Consider the following 20,935-nt stretch of genomic DNA (forward strand, 5'->3'; position numbering starts at 1 on the left):
CCAGTCACAGGGCCCCACCCCCTACAGGAACTAGGGGTACAGCCCCCGGTGGCCAGAGGCAGGAAGCTGGGTGTATCTGGTGACAGCCAGTGACCATTGCCCTTCCTCTGTCGCTGTCGGCTAGGGAACCTAAGAAGGAGGGCAGCTGCAAGGGCTGATCTGAGGCAGAGCTGTGCCATCCGAGCCTTCCAGTGCTCTGCATGTGACACTGACTCGGCACCACTGTCTCGGGTGACAGAGGAGGAAACCAGCCCGGAGAGGAAGGCCCTCTGCCAGGGTCATGAGTTGGGGAGGGAGAGGCAGCACCTCAACTGGTGGTTTGACCCCGGGTCCCCACTCCTGACCATGCTGCACCATCCTGGTCCTGCCTCTGTCCCTAGCCATCAAGGGACTCTGGGCATGCCGCTTACCTTCTCAGTGTTCCTTTCCTCAGTTGTGACACTGGGACTTAACGTCTGTCCCATTCATGACTCCAGAGTCGCCACAGCGTGTGGTGAGCTCACACAAGGACAAAAAGACCCACCCAGCAGGGAGGTCTCAGGAAAACTTCTTTCCCCACCAAACACTTGGTGGATGGGAGGGCAGCAGGGTGTGAGGTCTCCAGGGCATCCAGGCAGAGCTTTGTCCCACCAGCAGTGCTGTGCAGGTGTCAGGACTTCAGAGGGTGGAGGTGCACCTGTGGTTGAAAGCTTTTTATTTTGCCAAGTCAACAACCCCACCATCCCCACCTCTTTAGGTCTTTTTAGGGCCACATCTGTGGCACATGGAAGGTCCCAGGCTAGGGGGTCAAATCAGAGCTACAGCTGCCAGCCTATGCCAGAGCCACAGCAACGCCAGACCCCAGCTGCATCTGCTACCTATGCCACAGCTCATGGCAGTGCCAGATCCTTAGCCCACTGAGCAAGGCCAGGGATCAAACCATGTCTTCATGGATGTAGTCAGACTCATTTCCGCTAAGTCACGACAGGAAGGCCTCAACAACACTGTGTAATCGCCATCACTCCATCATTGCATTTCATCTTTTATAATCACCATCAAAAGGCAGCATGAGACCAAAAGCGTGGAAAATGTGCAATCTCGGAGTTCCCATTGAACTGGGGGCATCCTCAGCCTTCCCGATGAACAGCGCTGGGTGCTTTCTTTGAAGAGGTTCCATGAGCTCCTTCTCGCTGTTTATCTGCTCTTGATTAAAAGGCCATAAAAAATTGATTTGCCGAAGACTTAATAACCCGGCGCAGTGGACATGCGTGTAATTTAATGACAATTCCAGACCCATCCTTCATGGCAACAGCAGTCCCAGGGCTGCTGCGTCGATGACAGAGTGGAGACAAATGAACCCATTAGCCCTTTGCTGAGGGCTTCCAAGTCCACGATGTGCTGCCCTCTCCAGCTACGCTCGGGCCAGTCCTGCTGGGGAAATGGCCATGACTCCACAGCCAGAGAGAGGAACCAAGAGAGCTCGGAGCTGGAAGCCAGGAATGGGCATCAGAAGCAGGACTGGCCTCTCTGGGATCTGGGTGATAGTCCATGCAATTCAAGCACTTACTGAAGTTCCCTGAATTGGGACATTTTGGTGTTAAAATGACAGGAGCCCAACTCGACTGGCTCAAAATGGGAATTTATTGGTTTAGGAAAATAAAAAGATGCTCATCTCAGCTTCAGGCAGCCAGATCCAGGTGCCTGATGATGTCGTTGAGAATCTATTTTCTATAGATAGATTTATAACTTCTCTTAGTTGACTTCATTCTCAGCAAGACCAGCACCTCATGGTTGCAAGACCTGGTCCCAGTCTTTGGCCTCCAGAGAAGCAAATCTGACTGTCGGGAAAGTTTCTCCTTCCTATTACTAGCTCCAGAAAAAAAAAAAAAATGGTTTGGCTTAGATCGTGTGCCGATGGTGTATTTAACACTTACTAGGTTCTGAGAACATGAATAGGAATTAAACATGCCACCTTTTTTCAAGGACCTCCCAGGCTTACGGGAAAGATCCAGTAGTTAACAGACACTGGGTGTGACCTATGTGGGATGTCATCCCCTGGGAGAAACAGGGGGACTAAGTATGGGGCAAAGTCCCCCCTCTACAATAAAATTTAAATTTTCCTTCCAGTCCATCCTCCAAGCTTCTATCCCAAATCTCTTAATCTGGCAGCGTGGCTAAGAGCTCAGCATCCTGCCGCTTGACAGATCTGCATTTGAATCCCGGCTCTGCTCTGTAGGTGCCCTGAGAATCTGGAAGGTAAATTCACCTCTCTGTGCCTCTGTCCCACAGAGATAATAACATCTACCTAATGAGGTTATTCCGAGGATTAAATGAAATGAGGCACATGAGGCAGTCAATTCAGTGCCAACATATAACAACAGTTGAATCAATGCTATTTGTGACTGCTGCACTGGATGGCGGCAGGCTTGAATCCCCTCTCCATGGAGGGAGGCTTCTGGAAGGGACCAATCTAGACAAAGGGCCACCACAGAGGCAGGATTCCTCGCAACTGGCAACTGGGAAGAAGCTGTCATCCAAAGCAGAAGGGGATCTGATGCTTCTTAGTGATCTCCTCCAGGGGTGCTGGTGCTGCAAAGGGGGTCCAGATGAACACAGAAACTGGACAAGCCTGAACCAGACCTTGAACCAGGCTCCTTGTAACAAAACCCAAAGTCTTAAACCAGGGAAGCAGGGTAGAGGGATGGAGGAGGGGAGGGGAGGTGGCATGGCAGCAGGGATGGGGTGTGTGTAGGGGGGTTACTCAGAGGAAGGAGTGTGCACAGATGGGGTACAGCTACCTTAAGGGGTGCACTGGCCACCATCACATGCCAAGAAAAGCTCGAACCTAGGGAGGGAGAGGGCCATGGAGATGAGCAAGTGGCTGGAGGAACACCCCAGAGGCCCAGTTTACATACCTACCGGGAACCCACACACAGAATGTTTAAAATTAAATCAGAGCCAAGAGAAAACAGGCTGAAACGCTCCCTCTGTGCAGTTGATTCATTCTCCTAAAACACGGTTCTCAGCGTAACACCACCAACCAGATATAAAAATCCAACTTCCTTAGTCTGGCATCCAAGGCCTGCTGCTGCCTCTGGCCACAACCGGTGAGCAGAGGGCATCACTATGCACCTCCCTCAGCCCCCCTCGCAACAACTTGCATCCATATCAGTGATGGGGAGGAGGCAGTGGCCCCTCTAGGATCAGCAGAAGCACTTACGTGATGCCAGAGCCAATCTTTGGGACTTTTTCTCTTCAGGTTTTGACTGCAAAATAATTCAGAGCTAGGAGTTTCCATCATGGCTCACCAGTTAGCAAACCCGACTAGCATCCATGAGGACGCGGGTTTGATCCCTGGCCTTGCTCAGTGGGTAAAGGATCTGGCATTGCCCTAAAAAGACAAAAAGACCAAAAAAAAAAAAAATAGAGCTATGTAGTCCTTTACTATCATCCTATGCTATAAAAGTGTGCTTTTATGCATACCCTGCCAAGTGGGTTTTTTTTTCTTTTTTTTAGGGCCATCCCCATGGCATATGGAAGTTCCCTGGCTAGGAGTGCAATCAGAACTGCAACTGCCGACCTACCTCATAGCCACAGCAACACCAGATCCCTAACCCTCAGGCTAGGGGTCCAATCAGAGCTGCAGCTGTCAGCCTTGCACCACAGGCACAGCCAATCGGGATCCAAGCCGCGTCTGCGACCTACACCACAGCTCACAGCAACACCAGATCCTTAACCCACTGAGCAAGGCCAGGGATCGAACCTGCATCCTCATGGATACTAGTCGGGTTTGTTAACTGCTGAGCCACAATGGGACTTACAATGCCATTTTGCAAATGCCATGAGCTGGGGAGCTGGGGAGGGCAGTCATCCTGCCTGGGCCGTGACACGGGCACCTCCTGCCTCATAGGTATATGGGATGAAGAGCTAAGGGTCTGACAAGCAGAGGAGGAGGAAGGACCAAGACAGCTCTGCCTGCGTTCTCTCCTGGGGTCTGCCCGCCCATGCTGCTCTGTGCCACTGCACAGCCCAGCCCCACCTCTTCTTTTCTGAGCCCATGTCACAGCAGATGCTCAGTAAATGTCCTTTCAATAGGCCTGAGCTGAAGAAGCAGCAAACCCAGAGAAAGAGGCACAAAGCCCTGCTCTCAGCTAGCATGCCTCAGTGGTCACAGCCCATCCCTGTCCACCGGCTTCATGATAACATCCTGTACTTCTAGTGGGGGGGGGGGGCGTCTTCCCAGCACCTGACTCCCTCAGCGGACCCAGTTAGTACTCCTGGAATGAAGAACACAAAGCGGGAAACCACCTTGGATCCGTGGGGGCAACCATGCATTTGAGAGTTTTATCAACCTTACCTCCCTCGGAGTTCCCATCATGGCTCAGTGGTTAACGAATCCAACTAGGAACCATGGGGTTGAGGGTTTGGTCCCTGGCCTTGCTCAGTGGGTTAAGGATCTGGCGTTGCCGTGAGCTGTGGTGTTGGTTGCAGATGTGGCTCTTGCTGTGGCTCTGCCAGCTGTAGGCTGGCAGCTGCAGCTCTGATTCGACCCCTAGCCTGGGAACCTCCATATGCCATGGGAGAGGCCCAAGAAATGGCAAAAAAGACAAAAAAAAAAATTACCTCACTCTAGCGACCCCTTCTAGGGGGGGTCTGCTCAACATTCACCCCATTGTTTGGGGCCAGTGCCCCTGCAAGGATGGGGGTGAGGGAAGCCCAGGAGGCACAGATACATCCACAATCGTGGTGACTGGTCCACTTGAGCTCAAAAGGCCTGGGGAGAGCAGCTAGCTCCTCACCTGTATGGCCTGAGCCAGTGCAATCTTCCCATGTGAGTTTGGACCAGGGACTGGGCTCACCAGCCAGCCTCTTTCCTGTGTGTGACCTGGGAGCATGAAGGGTGGACACAGCCACATTCCACCCTGCAGAGGTGCAGCAGAGAAGGCCAGATTGCAGGAAGAGAAATGCGAAAGAGAAGCAGAGGAAAGAGAGGCGAGATGGAGGCTGGAGAGGGAATTCTTGACCCAGAGACACTCTGAGGAACATAAGAGTTTAGCGTTGTTTTAAGGCATTAATTTTGGAGCAATGTGTATGCAGCAATAGGTTAACTGATGCGGCCTGAATCTCCCATTGCCGCTAAGTGTATGTCACCTGTCTCTTTTTCTACACAGAGAAAACAGTAGAGGGGACTTAGGAAGGATTTACCTGCATTGCTGGCCTGCGACTTCATGTTTTACCAGTGCATTTGACTCAGCTTCACCCCACGTGGCCCAGGTACATTCACAAATCTAGAGCCTTTAGCTGCCCTAAGCCTGTGGGACCTGGGTGGCTACCACATACAGGCCTGCCCAAGACTCAGGGTCCCCATCCACTTTGAAAGAAGCACCACTGAACTTGGGAGTTGCCCCTGTACCACATCCACAAATGCAAACATTGAAGCATCCCCAAGCATCTTTTTTTTTTTTTTTTCTTTTCACGGCCAAACCCCTAGCATATGGAAGTTCCCAGGCTAGGGGTCGAATAGGAGCTACAGCTGCCGGCCTGCACCACAGGGTCCGAGCTGCATCTGCGACCTACGCCACAGCTCACGGCAACCCCAGACACTTAACCCACTGAGCAAGGCCAGGGATCAAACTCACATCCTCATGGATCCTAGCTGGGTTAGTTACCGCTGACCCACAGCGGGAACTTCCCCAAACATCTTGATGCAAAGAGGTTTCCCTGCAATGCAGTGCCAGGACTCGAGCTGTAGCCTGTGCTCCAAAAAGCATGGCAGGAATGCTATGGCATCCGGGACCATGGCTAATGCAGCCCCCCTGGCTTCCCCGAGGTGCGCCTGGGCCAAGGCAAGTGAGGCCACATCATTCCCTCCCCACACAGGGTCTGGATGCCAAGATCTAGAGGAGTGCGCCAAGCCCAGGCCCCTGGCCAAGAGCGCTGGAGGCAACCCAGCCTCTCATCCTTGTGGACAATGACAGATCCATCATCTGATCACTAAGTGAAGCCCGGCACCACCAGGGCTACCCACCAGCCTCAGGGTGCCCTGGAGGCCTCCCATTATGAGGACAGACATTCAAGTCAATCCACTTCAGCAAATACTGCCTGACCATCTACCACGTGCAGGGCACAAGAGTAGCAGTGAGGGGAAAGAGGAGTTAACGTGGCTCCTGCCTGCCTACGTAAGCCCCACTCTCCAGTGAGGGGGCGGATGCAGGATAACTTTGTGCACAGGAAACGAACGGAGGGACCAGCAGCCTCTGCATCTTCTGAGTACCCAGGAACTGGGAACACTAAAGGAAGCTCTGTGCAAGGATCTGCCCTTGGCCCAGGCTCTAAGGGTTCATGAAGAAAGGCTTTTAACAAGGGCCAGCAGCAGATGTCACAGAGGCGTGGGAGACAGTGGTGCACTCAGGCTGGTGAGACTCACTCTATCGAATCAGTAGGTTACATAGGACAGCTAGCACCACGATGACAAATGAACCCCTCCAAACCACAAGAAGCATTTGTTTCTTGCTCACAGGTGTGCCAGTGGGCTGAGGCATCTCTGCTCTAGACTGGGGGTCACGTTCAGGTCTGCTCACATACCTCTCATTCCAGGGCCCAGGCTAAAGGGGCCACAGCGACCTGGGCCCTACCTTTCTCAAGATGTGCAAAAGGCCAAGCCTCCAACACATCTTATGTCAGCTCACAGGCCACTGGTTATAACACATCATGGGGCTGGAATTAAAGTCTGTGGGGCAAGGAGGCACACTCTGTCCAGGATATACCTTGACAAGAATAGGGAGGGAAGGGAAAATTGTGAAAAACCAATATGATCTGTACAAGAGATGGTGGCCACAAGTCATAGGAGATGGCATTGGAGACAGACTGGATCCTTGTAGGGAGAGACTAGACGGTTGTTGACCCTAGGGTTTCTCTTTCCCTCCTGGGCACAAGACTAGACTACATTTCCCAGCCTCCTTTGTAGCTAGTGTCTGAATCCAGCCAATGGAGTGTGGTGGAAGTGATGGACTCTACTTCTGGGCCCAGCCCATTAAGCCTCCCCCTTGACCCTCCATGCTTTTCTCATCTGCTGGGTCGATACACAGAATCCAGCTGGAGAACCTGAGGCCTGAAGTGATGGCAGAGCCACAATGTGGAAAGAGTCTGGGTCCCTGAGTCACTGCTTGGAGGACAGCAACCAGGAGATACCTGAGTTAAGGTGTTTGGAGGGTTTTGAGTAAATTTTTATTGTATCAAGCCACAGAGATTTGGGGATTGTCTATTATAGTAATTGACCTACCCCACTCTTACCCCATGTCACAAAGGCCCTTGGTGCGTGGCTGACTAGAACACATCTAGAATTTGGAGTACTGAAACATCAGCCACAGCACCTTTCAGTGGCATGACTTTGAGCAAACTGCTTTACCTCCCTAGGCCTTAATTTTCCTTCTTTAAATGGGGATTCACAGTTCCTACCTCAAAAGATATGTCAGTGGCAAAACTCTATTACTAAGCCAGGTGTGGTGTCTTGATGAGTCCCAGCAAGGTGGCCCTGTCGGCCCAGAAGTTTACAAGAGGCTTCGAGAGGTGGCAGCTCAGATACATGGCATGTTGAGGGTTAAGCCTTCTTGGGGGCAGTGTCCTCTGCTTTGCTGGAGGTTTCCACAAACATATCTACTAGAAAGCTGGCAGGAATGGGGCAGTGAATATCTCCGCTCAGCCTTACCCTAACGCCCCAGTGCCCCCAAACTTACAAGGGCCACTTTGAATCCCAGACACTGAGGCTCAAGCCCGGCCTGGTAGACAGTATCTCCCAGAGCAAGATGTCCAGAGGGGGCAGGGGGGCCTAGGAGGTCCGAGAAACAAACTCCAGTGCAAAAAAGGGCCAGTGGACTTGACCGGATGGCCAGGCACTATTGCAATTTTTTTTTCTTTTTTTTTTTCTTTTTTCTTTTTGTCTTTTGTCTTTTTAGGGCCACACCCAAGGCATATGGAGGTTCCCAGGCTAGGGGTCCAATTGGAGCTATAGCTGCCAGCCTATGCCAGAGCTGCAGCAACACCAGATCCTTAACCCACTGAGTGAGGCCAGGAATCAAACCCACAACCTCATGGCTCCTAGCCGCATAAGTTTCCGCTGCACCACAATGGGAACTCCTTTTTTCTTTTTTTCTTTTTTCCATACCTGCAGGATATGGAAGTTTCCAGGCTCGGGGTCAAATCAGAGCTGCAGCTGTTGGCCTGCGCCACAGCCACAACACCGCCAGAGTCAAGCATCATGTGCATCCTATGACCTATACCACAGCTTGCAGCAACACTGGTTCCTTAGGCCACTGAGCGAGGCCAGAGGTTGGATCTGCATCTTCATGGATACTATGTCGGGTTCTTCACCCACTGAGCCAAAATGGGAACGCCTATGATTTTATTATTTATGGTCTCTTTTCTCCAAATGACAAAGAGGAAGAGACTTGCAAATCCCAGCTGTGCCACGTATCTCAGTGAGTCACTTGCCTTTCTGGTCCTCAGGTTCCTCTAAACTGAGGATAATCTCAGTACTCTCCTCACTGGGCTTTTTTGTGAGGCAGCGATGAGCTGATATTTGCAAAGTACAGCAAGCTATGCTGTGCAAGGAGTTGTTAAATGAACAGAACGAATCGAAAAGCACCAGGCAGAGGGAGAAGATGGGAAATGAGAGAGACGTGGGGGAAGATGAGGACAGAGGGAGGGGTCAGGTGGACACAGACAGGCAAGCCTCAAGCTGGACAGATGGACAAGTGGATAGGAACAGACAAGCAAGCTCCTAAAAGAAAATTAGGGAAAGAGACCCAGTGAGGTGGAGGGTGGGAGAGACCCAAGCCACAAATACACAATTAGAATGGAGCAAAGACACGGCATCCTGGTCAAATTACAAAGCACCGGGCCTCCAGTGGCCTGCTAATAGCCTTCTCAGGAGTCCCCATCGTGGCACAGCGGGAACGAATCCGACTAGGAACCATGAGGGCGCAGATTCAATCCCTGGCCTCGATCAGTGGGTTAAGGATCCGGCATTGCTGTGAGCTGTGGTGTAGGTCGCAGATGTGGCTCAGATCCTGCACGGCTATGGCTATGGTGCAGGATGGCAGCTACAGCTCTTGATTTGACTCCTAGTCTGGGAACTTCCATATGCTGAGGCGTGGCCCTAAAAAGACAATAAATAAATAAATAAATAAATAGCTTCTCAGCTCAAAAATAAGTGCCCTCTCCCAAGCAGACAGAGAGAGCCCCCATCCTCTGAGCACAGCAGACAGTAGCTTCAGCAAATGGCCTCAGCTGTGAGAGTCCAGAAGCCCAGGGTGCCCTGGGCGGCTCGTGCGCACAGAAAAATAAGCAGGTCCCAGCTGGTCCCCCTCTACCCACAGGGCATCCGGACTCCATGCCCAGCCTGGCCCCTGATGCCTTCAAAAACCCCAGGGAAGTTTTGGGACAAATCAGAATCATTATTCAAATCTCTATTTCCAAACACAGACAAGCTGACAACCTCTCTCTCAAGTTTCATCCTAATGTGATATCAAACGGCAGCATCACACCCCCTCTGAAAGCGGTGTTTGTAATCAAGGCACCAGCAGCTTCTTCACTCTAGGGGCACAGCAGTGAGGGCATCAGCGCATTTGGAGCTGTCACAGGGAATGTCACTAATCTGTGACCAGGAGGGAAGAAGCTGCGATGAATGAACATCAGCTCCCACCGTCAGGGGCTTCCCAGGTCCAGGAGGCCACCCGCTTGGCAAGCAGCTGATCCCTCCCTGGGGTCTGGAACTGCCTGGCAGGCTGGGCGGTCCCAGTCCCTGGGTAGAGAAAGAGCGCGTGCAGAGTATCGAGGTGCCATGGCAAGTACCTCTGTTAACAGTGCTCTGTGGGAATTCAAGAAAATGACTTGCCTGCATCCCTGGGATGTGTTGGTGGCACAACTGAGCCTAAACCCCAGAACCTCTGACTGCCTGTTCCGGGCTCTCACACCACCTCACCCTCACTGTGGATTTTATCTTGTAAATGATGCAATCAATTACAAACACGTGGACAGAGAGATAGCTCCGTTTGCTTATTTGTAAACCGGGGTTGTTGTAAGGATGACAGGAAATAGAGGATCACGGTGACACCCACAGCTTGGTGACCGACAGCTGTTACACTGTACACCTGAGAGCACAGTACAGATGTCAGCTGTTGTCGTAGCTGTTGGTATGGTTAACAATTGCTATTGTTATGTACTATTAACCACAGTAATAATAGTAAGGAGCTGTGTGACATGCTCATCTCAGAGGATCAGATTCCTTAAACTTGGACCTGCTCCTACTCTGTCTCTGACTCTAGATGCAACTAGAAAATGCCCTCATTGGCATTCCCACGGCAGCTCAGCAGTTAGCGAACCCAACTAGCATCCAAGAGGACGCGGGTTTCAATCCCTGGCCTTGCTCAGTGGGTTAGGATCCGGGTTGCCATTAGCTGCGGTGTAGGTCACAGACATGGCTTGGATCCCACATTGCTGCGGCTGTGGTGTAGGCCAGAGGCAACAGCTCTGATTAGACCCCTAGCCTGTGGCACCTCCATATGCAGCAAGTGCAGCCCTAAAAAGACAAAAAGACCAAAAAATAAAATTTAAAAAAATGAAAACGCCTTCAGGATTTGTTCCTCCTCCAGCCCCTAACAGAGCCAATGGTGAATGTACCGGTTTGATCCTCTGACTCCCATCTCCTGCACCCTGAGGTCCGACCACTAAAACAGCAATCGTCAGTTTCACGTAGCGTCTTGTAAAGCCGCACCTCCAGTCACAAGTACCTGCAGGCCAGCGAGTTCCCCTCCGCCCACCGCCCTGCGTCTCCACTCCTCACCCACTCGTCAGCATGGGTGCATGTCTTCTCCCGGGAGACCCAGCATTTCTCTGGGCCGGAAGATTTCCTAGCAATGGGGAAGGGATGGCAATGACCCAGAACCCCTGGAAAATTGGAGAGTACACTGTACACAGCGGCCTTTGTCTTTTCAACACACTCTTTCTCCCCTCCAGAAGGAACTGGGCTGAAAGCTAAGCTGTTTCTGCCCTAAGGAGTTTTACGAAGGCAGGAACCTGCTATCAGCTCCCTTTTCCCTCCTCGACCTCAGGAACCCAGAGCCTCACCTGCCCCGAATGTGCCAATCACGCATTCACTCAACAAACCTCCTGGAGCAGCCAGGCCCTGGGTATACAGGTGCTGAGATGAGGGGCCGGCGTCTGGCCTTGGAGGCACGCGCTGTGGAGGGAGAGATAAGACACCTCCACACTCAGCAGCCGCCCTGGGAGATGTGCATTTTAAGAGAAACCAGGACGAGAACGTGATTAACCCCAAGGACTGAATATCAAATGGTGGATTTGGAAGCATCGTGACAGAGATATTCATGAGCTTGAACAGGAGTTTGAACACATCTCCCCACCCATGCCCTGTCAGAACAGGGCTGCCTGCTTCCTAGGCCAAGGGGAGAAGGGAGTTCCTGCCATATTTCCGTCCCCAGCCGCCTGGCACTGGCCCTGAGCTGTGGCCTGGGGACAGACACACCCTCGGGACAGCAGGGCACCGTGTCTGCACGCTCAGAGTGGTCTGGCCAGACGTGGGCTTCCCGATAAACTGGAGGCTGGTGGACTCCAGGCCCAACACATCTGCAGTGTCCTTGACCATTCTCCCTAGCCATTTGGAGGCCACGGGCAGCCCTGAAATTCTTGGGAGTCGTCTCGGCCTCAGTTCAAAGCCTGTGTGAGCCACCTGCCCCCTGAGCAGAAATCCTTCTCAGCAGTGAGAGCCCTCACAGCAGCCGCATGGGGCCCCTGGGGGTCGGGGGTGGAGCACACGTGTGGCACCAGCCTCCCTCAGGGCCTGCCTGTGCCCTCTGTCTGAAGAATGTCCTGGGGAGGCCGTGCCACCCAAGAGGGCCAGGTTAGGAGCACCAGCAAGAGCCGGGCTAAGGGAGGCCCTGGGCAGCCCCCTCTAGACAGGAGCCTCCCTGCCTCACCCCAGAACTGCCAATGCCCACCAAGCCCCAGCAACAACTCAAGCCCAACAGGCATCTGTCATGATGAAGATGGACGCATCTGAGTCCACTTATGGGTTTTTTTTCTCTCTCTTTTTTTTTTTCAGGGCCGCACCTGCGGCATATGGAGGTTCCCGGGCTAGGGGGTCGAATAGGAGCTGTAGCCGCTGGCCCACACCACAGCCACAGCCACATGGGATCCAAGCTGCATCTGCAATCTACACCACAGCTTCCGGCAACGCTGGATCCTTAACCCACTGAGCGAGGCCAGGGATCGAACCCGCATCCTCATGGATGCTATTTGGGTTCATTAACTGCTGAGCCATGAGGGGAACTCATTACTTATGGTTTTAATTATGCACCACTTTCCCCAACAGGTTCAGAGAGAGCAACACCTGGCTGCAGACCCCCAATAAGATCCCAAGTGGACCTGGGGCTGTTTGTTGGAGGCTGCACTTTTTCCCAGGGAGAAAGGGAGACAGGGGCTCTATAGGAACCGTGTGCAGGCGTTGCCCAGAGAAAACTAGGAAGGGTCCACGGGCTTGATCTCCTCATTGACAGTATTTGCTACAGGCCAGAACGCGTGTCAGGCTCTGAGCATAAACCAGGCAGTTGTATTCCAAAACCTCCAGCCATGAGGTTTCCAGTACCGCCCAGGGAGAAGAGAGGGCTTTTGGGTGGGTGGAGAAACAAGGGCAGGATCCAGAGGCCTGTGCACTCGGCTGAGACCTCTGTCCCGCGCCCCGGGGCCTGCGTGCCCCACTTGCGCTCAGGGGCTGCTGGTCCTCGCACTTGGACGCTGGAGGCAGAAACTTAGCACCCACTCTCAGGCAGCTTCTCAAGGGCTGCAGCCAGGAACTCCTAGAAGCATGAGCTCCCTGGGTATTGGCACCACTTGCCACACAAGAATCCCAGCACAGTCAGGGAAGTCGTTGGTGAGATAAAGCACCGAGCCCCTTAGGATTCCAATCCCACTGCCCAGACAGAACCCAGGTGTGCAAATGTTCTTTATGAGAAAGGAAAGGAGCCAAGTGGGAGAGAAGAAAGGGAGCAAAAGAGAAAGAAGGCAAGAGCAGAGACAGGAAGCAGGAAGGGCAGAGGAAGAGACGGAGACCCACTAGGGGGAGATACCTCAACCCGCCTGGGCGTCCCTTGTCGTTCTCTGAGGCTGGCAGAGACTCCCTCTGCATTTAGGAAACTGTGAGGTCTCCCCTCCTCGCGTTCCCAGGGCTTGTGGCTGTTTTCCAAGTGTATCTCAGGGGCGAAGGCCAGAGTGTGTATTCCACAGAAGGGCTCCTGCTGGAAAACACCAGGACACACAACTCCCATCCCCCAGGCCCAGGTATTGCTGTCTGCTGAGTGAGTCTAATTGAAAAATGCATCTGCAGTTCCTGTTCTGCTTTGTTTTAAGAACTGCTTTTTCTGGCCTATTGATCTTCAGACCTGAGGTACCGCTTCTTTCATGGTATCAGCAGCCATCAGTCTGAGCAAAGCAATGCCTGGCATGTTGACCACCAAGAGTGGTTTCTTAGGTCTCTGGTCCAGGCAGTACAAGGAGACCTACTGTAACAGATGCTTTCTTGGGGAGAACTGTTTTTATTTTATTTTTTTAATTTTTTAAAATTTTTTTGTCTTTTTGCCTTTTCTAGGGCCGCTCCCACGGCATATGGAGATGCCCAGGCTAGGGGTTGAATCAGAGCTATAGCCGCCAACCTACGCCACAGCCACAGCAACGTGGGACCCGAGCCGCATCTGCGACCTACACCACAGCTCACGGCAATGCCGGATCCTTAACCCACTGAGCAAAGCCAGGGATCAAACCCGCAAACTTATGGCTCCTAGTCGGATTTGTTAATCACTGTGCCACGACGGGAACTCTGAGAGAACTGTTTTTAGAAACAAGGTGCTTCTATTCTCCCCAAGACACCTGATTTCTAGAACCCTTGAAAAGCATAAACAGAACAGAAGGTCTACTTGAAGATGCTGAAGATGCTTGTGGTTTGTGAAGGATCATCAGCACACGCCCGGCTAGGGGAGGCCTCCCAGAGCCCTGGAGCACCACCCTGCAGGGACGAGGGCCTTCCTTGACCTGCCGTGGTGAGTCCGGGAGCAAGATGCGCATCCCCTGATTTGTGTGTTCATCCCCAGCGTCCAGTGAGTCTCCCAGTCCAGCCTCTGGGATTAAGGGTGTGGCTGCAAGCAGGTTATGTAGAAAGTGATGCTGGAAGCAGTGATGCAGGAGTGGGGGTATAGACAGGGAAGAGGCAGCCGCCACCAAGTGCACCAAGTGTGACGATGAATGGGGCTGCTGGGGGCTATTAGATATGGTTGGAACGCGGCCCTAGGAGTGACACCAGTGAGCAGCAAAAGAGCCCCCACCGCATGTCACAGCAGCAGCAGGACCTGTAAAAGCCACCCTCAGGAGTCAGCCTGGGCTCTGACTCAGGGGCAAGCAGAGCGCCGTGCCTGCTGGCTGGACTCATGCCAAGGGTAAGAGACAACACCCACAAAACCACACCACAAACTGAGCCCGTGTGCTGATTCCTCCCCCGCAGCAAACTCTGTCTCTGGAGGCGCCAGAGAGTAGGAGGAGAAACGTGTTTCTCACTTCGAGAGACAGAAGCAGGAGGCAGGGTACTGCTCTTTCTGAGTCTCATGGGTGATTCATATTCCACACACGCACAGAACCCTGGACGGAGGCAGGAACAGTGTCGCGTCCCTTAGAGCTGACATCTCTCTTCTGGCCCTGCCCAGGTCACCCAATCAGTCTGGGTTCCAGAGTCCCCATGGGCAAGCCCCTGCCCCTTGGGCATTGGACAGCCCAGAACAGGAGGCAGCACGGTGGAGCAGAGGGCGTGGCCTCTAGACCCTGCAGGACCCCCCTTCCCCTCTCTGTGCCTGCTCATCCTTTGGGCCTTCCAGCTGCATCACTGAACCCAAGGGAGAAGGCTTGCATGTCCACAGCCAGGCCCAGTGTTCACAGACTCCTATTCCATTGTTCCTCTTGCAGACAAAATAGTTTAAATCAAAATGCTAAGGGAGTTCCCAATGTAGCTCGGTGATTTAAGAACCTGACTAGTATCCATGAAGATTCGGGTTCTATCCCTGGCCTCACTCACTGGGTTAAGGATTCGGCATTGCTGCAAGTTGCAGCATAAGTAGCAGGTGCAGCTCGGATCTGATATAGCTTGGCTGTGGTGTAGGCAGGCAGCCACAGCTCCAATTTGACCCCTAGCCTGGGAACTTCCATATGCCACGAGTGCAGCCCTGAGAAGACCAAAAAGAAAAAAAAAAAAAAAAGCTGGGAAGCCTAAAGTCTGTACAGCCTAAATACAGATGCTAGTGGCTGAGGCCTGTGCTCAGAGGGTGACTCAAGGCTCCTGGGTTTCCAAAATACTTTTTTTGGGGGGGGGGCTTTTGTCTTTTTAGGGCCGCACCCATGGCACATGGAGGTTCCCAGGCTAGGGGTCTCATCAGAGCTGTACCCACTGGCCTACCCCACAGCCACAGCAACGCAGGATCCTTAACCCACTGAGCAAGGCCAGGGATCGAACCTGCAATCCCATGGTTACAAGTAAGGTTCATTAACCACTCCTCCCCAAAATACTTTTCACTAGACCAGCCAATTTGTCCTCCTCCCCTGGCTGAGAGAGGCCTCTGCGAGTCTCACCCCTACCCAGGAGCCCAGGTGGTGGGGGGGGGGGGGCAGAGTCTGGGCCAAACAGGAGTCTGCCTGCCTCCAGTGTCCTCCTGTCCTGCTGAGCAAGAGGAGACTCCAGGAGCTGCCCAGGTGGGAACACGGGTCTATGATGTACCTGTCAGGGAGGACCTGGAGTCGGGGTGCCTAGAGTTGTGGGGGTGCCTTGAGCCCCTCATCCTTCCTCCCACTATGGTCATCCCTGCTCTCGGAGAGCTCCAGAAGGTTCCTTCTCAGAGCATCCAGTGCCACCCCTTCAGGAAGTCCCTTACACATCTAACCAATGTCCATCAAACTGTAAGGTAGACTTTCTTCCTCTTTCTGCTAACGATGGAAATGGACCAAAGCCGGTCATCAGCCTTCAAGTGAGACTGGCTGGTAACCCATCACAGCTTTTCTCAGTTCCCAGGAGGACCTCTCCTCCATGGGAATATTAATAACAGAAGTGGTGGCCAGATTGTGACAATTCCCATGTGCTAAGAAAGGGTTTCCCTTATGACATGATTAGCATCCCTGTCAGGTCATAGGTCAAAAGGAGGCTGAAGGAGTTAAGCCAAGTCCTGGCTGTGGGTAAGTACAGAGCCAGGACACAGAGTGGACCCCTGGCTGCCTGCCTGGGCCCTAACGACCATGCTCCTTGCCCAGCTCTGCCCCTGCCAGACACCAGCACCCTCTGTGGGGCCCTTCGCATCAGGCATCAGGAAAAACCAATTGGGTGGCCTCCAGAGCCCATCAGGCCCCTCTCCCTGCTCTTTCTGTCCACACACTGGCCCTCTAGCAGATCCAGTGGCAGTCCAGTGACACCGGAGGGAAGACTGATTTGCAGGGACAGGTTGGGCAGCCACAGCCGCAGCTTGTTCACCTGAAGCGACTCTCTTCCATTCCAAGGCCAGTTCCAGAAAAAGAGCATGCGCTCCAGCGAGATGCCCTCTCTGCACGGTTTCTGGAACCCTATCCATCTAAGCCCGCTCTCCCAGTTGGCAGGCTTGCCCATTCAGGGCCTCAGCCCCTCTGCCATGTGCAGGAGGCCAGCAGCCTCATCCGGCACGGGTGGGTAAATGGCAACACCACCTTCCCATCCAGTCCCACAGTCCCCAGGGCAGGTGGACAGTTAAACATCCCCATTCATACCTCAGGCCCGGGGGACACCAGGCAGTGACAGGTGCTTGTGGGCCCTAGAGAATTTAAGTGGCCCTATGAGAGAAAGCTCAGGCCTGGGAGCACTGGGGCTGCCCCTTCACCCCAAGCTGCAGGCAGCGATGGAGAAGAGAGTGAGAGAGATGGAGGCAGAGGAGAAGGACCCAGAAGAGAGACAGAGGCAGGCAGAGAAGGCACTGGGGTCTGGGTCAGACCTTGGCCCCAAAGGAATCGTCCAGACCCCAAGCCATGGCTCCTGCCCTCCCCTGAGCTCAGGACCGAGATGCTCGGCTGTGAGTCTTAACTGTCTGAGGACAGCAAGCCGGACACTCCTCCTCCTGGTTCTGGGCAGTTGGTGGGGCTGAGGCCTGGCCGGAGGGGGTTGCTTATGAAAGGGGCAGACCAGGATGCTGCCTCATGTGATGCACAGGTCACCGAGCAGCTCTCTATTCCGTGACCTTGGGCCCTAGATGCCCCATCATATAATGGCACAGGCTCTTCTAGCTGACCTTCTGCGGGGTCCTGAGTTCCCCAGTGCTGGGTCCAGGCTGCTGCAAGGGGCTCGGTGCTCCACGAAGTTAGGCCCCCATGTGAGTCCTGCCAGGGTCCAGTCCTGCCACACTTAACCACGAGATGGGAGGGGAAGGTCAGATGGAACAATGGCAACACCTGCTGTATCCCCATCCAATATCTGGACATGCCTCTGCAAACCATCTCCAATACTATTCCCGGATTCCATGCCAAAAAGAGAATACTCTGGACTCACAACCACAGGCATAAACACCTCATTAAGCTCATTCTTTGAACACAACCATATTAGAGTGCATCTGTCGGCCTGCCTTCATCTCAGCCACAGCAGGGTGGTGGGACAGTGTTCACGGAGGGTGGAGAGAGACAGCCCAGCCTGGCAGAGAGAGCCCTGGCCCCTCCTGGTCTTTGCTGTCTCTGAGCTCCCCTGGTTTAGCTATTTTGTCACTTGCTCCTGAAGTCTCACAATTACTAAATTCATCCATAGTCCTTTTTCCTGGGTTGGCAGCCCCCTATCCCTATCCCCGAGAGGCCCGGCAGGCATCTGCCTCTTATCTCTGCCCCTTCTGGTGTAACACCGGCAAATGTCAGGTCCTGCCTTGTCTGGGAGGTTTTCGGCAGCCAAGGCCCATGTCCATGTCCTCCATCCAGAACCAGAGAGGAAGAGTCTCCCCTTTCTCAGCACCCTCCATCCAAACCACTCGCAGCAGCCACATCACACCAGAGGATGCCGGTCCCGGTCCAGCGCTATGAGCATGGGAGACGCAGGGAACCAGGAGAGCAGGTGCAGGTGCGTGAGTTCTAACTGCACCTCTGTGGCCACCTCACCAGGGAATGATAACCATTCTCAACCCCTCCCATCTCCCGAGGCCTCAGTTTCCCCATGTGTACCCAGAGGGTTGGGCTCAAGGCTCTCTGTCTTCAGGAGCCAGGTCACCCCCAGGAGCCCCTGCCAGTCTCTTTAACAGTCTGGCCTCTAACTATGAAACAGGAGAAATTGGGGTGTGACCAATCCTGGGGCCAGCAGTGAGTGACACACCCTCTGCCCTCTGCTGACCTGACGATGCCTCGGGGAGGGCACAGGGCCCGGGACACAGAGGCAGCTCCACAGAGGCAGCTCCACCCCTCTTCCTGCCCTGAACGTCTCACCCAGGCCACTCTAGCGGGATCCCGCCCGCCAGCCTCTCCAGCCCCAGCCTGCACTCTCCCCGGAGCTCCAAGCTCCTGGTACAATGCCTGCCAGTCTCCTTACGGCCCCTGTGAGACAGGCTGCACCTTCCATGGCCTCCACACACGCCCACCTCTCTTCCAGAGTTGCCAGGCCCCTCACCTCACAGCCTGGGCCCTCCTCGCCCCTCAGGCCTGTGCTTGGGTGTCAGCCACCCCCGCTCCCGACCCTCCCTGTCCCCGGCACACAGAGAAGCAGTCCCCTGCCTGTCTCTCCAGCCAGCCCATCGGCTCTGAGAGGCGGGAACCACAGCTCTCCTCCTGGCCGGCAGGGCATTGTTTTTCCGGAGTGAATGAAAGAGAATGTGAATGAATCAACACTGGAACCTCAGGACACATGAATCTCAACCTTTCCTACAAGGAGACCCCAGGGAAAGCATATCCTCCCCAAAGCAGCACCCATGGTCCCCCAAGCCACCCTCCCCACTCCCAATCCTGGGGGAGGAATCAGCCCCGACTCCCCAGAGCTTCCTTCACTTTGCTTCCCTCTTGCAAACATATTCAAATGTTTAAATTCTGATTGGGAAACAATTAGCCCAACATATGGTCTGATCGCATTTTGTCTTCTGATGAAAAAATACACAGAAAACGTGGAAAATGACGACTGACAAGGTTTCTTTCTCTCCCTCTCTCTTTTCTTTTTTTCTTTTTTCTTTTTCTTTTTGCTCTTTTTTTAGAGCCGCGCTCGTGGCATATGGAGTTGCCCAGGCTAGGGGTCGAATTGGGGCTGTAGCTGCTGGCCTACACCATAGCCACAGCAATGCAGAATCCGAGCCACGTCTACAACCTACTCCACAGCTCACAGCAACGCCCGATCCTTAACCCACTGAGCGAGGCCAGGGATCGAACCTGCATCCTCATGGATGCTAGTCAGATTTGTTAACCACTGACCCATGACAGGAACTCCATCTGTCTCTTTGTCAATGGTGTTTTTTATGAACATAAGCATGTCACAGATGAGGAGGCTCTTAGCAACTGTCTAGCCTGACACCCTCATTGTGTTCAGGGGGAAACCGAGGCCCCGTGAAGGGAAGAGACGCACCCAAGTTCCAGGACCTGAGATCCTGAGATCCACATCCCTGGGAATTTACCTCTTCCTTCTCAACGACATTGAGAAGCCTGGACCCAATTCTCCTGGGGCCCTTCAGGACCAGCATCCTAGGGTTCTGATGTCTTCAGCCTCTGTGGCTTCAAGGCTTCACATCCCAGAGGACAGGAGATGATGGCAGAGTAACAGCAGGCCTGGGATCCTGTCGGGAGGCCCCTCTCCTGTGGCCCCAACAGGTAAGGTGTGCAGGCCAGGCCCCCACCTCACCTCCCAGTGATGCTGGAACTCATTGCCATCCACCCACGAGACCCAAAGGGATCCAGATGGCAACCACCAGGGAGACACTGGAAACCCATTTGGAAGCAAGAGTACCTGCTGTTGTGACGCCATGAGAGAGGCCTCTCCCTCTGCCCGCTTCCCAGGGGCCCCATATCACTGAGGTGGGTGTCCAATGCCCAAGCCACACTGCTCTGCCCACCCCCCGCCTCCGCTCCCATAAGTCTTGATTAATTAAGACTTGTCTTAATTAATTAATTAATTAATTAGGGTTAATTGTCTCGGACCCTTGTCTTGATTAATTAATTGCATCTGGGACTCTTTGTTGCATGCAGCTCCCCTCCCCCACTGCAATATTAAATCCCCGCAGCAGGATCAGCGTGCTTGGCTCGCCATACAGCCCCACTAGAGCTCTCGCCCTGACGGTGCGTCCCAGGTGCTCCCGGCGCATGTGCTGGCTGAATGCTCACGGCCAATACGGTGCTATATGCTTGTAAGGCTTTCCCCATCTGGTATCATGTCATCCTTTTGCTGTCCTCACTTTGCCACGGAGAGACCTGAGACTCAGAGAAGGAAGGTCGCTCAGCCAAGAGGACGGAGCAGGACGTCACTGTGGCCCTTCGCTCTCTTTATGCCATAAGCTCCAGGGGACTTGGACACACTCGCTCCAAAGAGGCAGGTTCCCTGGTCTGGAGCTGAGTGAAGTTCATTCTCTCCCTTCGTTCTGTACATGGTGGGGGTTCCTGGGAGCTGTGCTCACTGCCATGGTTCAGCGGGGCGGGCACGAGGGCCCAAAGGTGGCCCTCCAAGAACCATCACCCTCCTGGGAGGCCACACGGAGATGCCTGAGTCCACATTCTGAAGACCCAGCTGTGTGAAAGCGAGGTGGGGGCTCCAGGCCGAAACCAGCACAGGGCACGAGGCAGTGAGCAGAGCAGGAGGGCACAAAGCCTGTCCCACCCTGAGGTCCAGCCCTGCTCATCACTGGGCTGCACAGGCCCTGCAAAATGGCTCAGCGGTGAGCCTGGCAGA

The sequence above is a fragment of the Phacochoerus africanus genome, chromosome 8 (assembly GCF_016906955.1).
Source record: "Phacochoerus africanus isolate WHEZ1 chromosome 8, ROS_Pafr_v1, whole genome shotgun sequence".
NCBI classification, from domain to species: domain Eukaryota; kingdom Metazoa; phylum Chordata; class Mammalia; order Artiodactyla; family Suidae; genus Phacochoerus; species Phacochoerus africanus.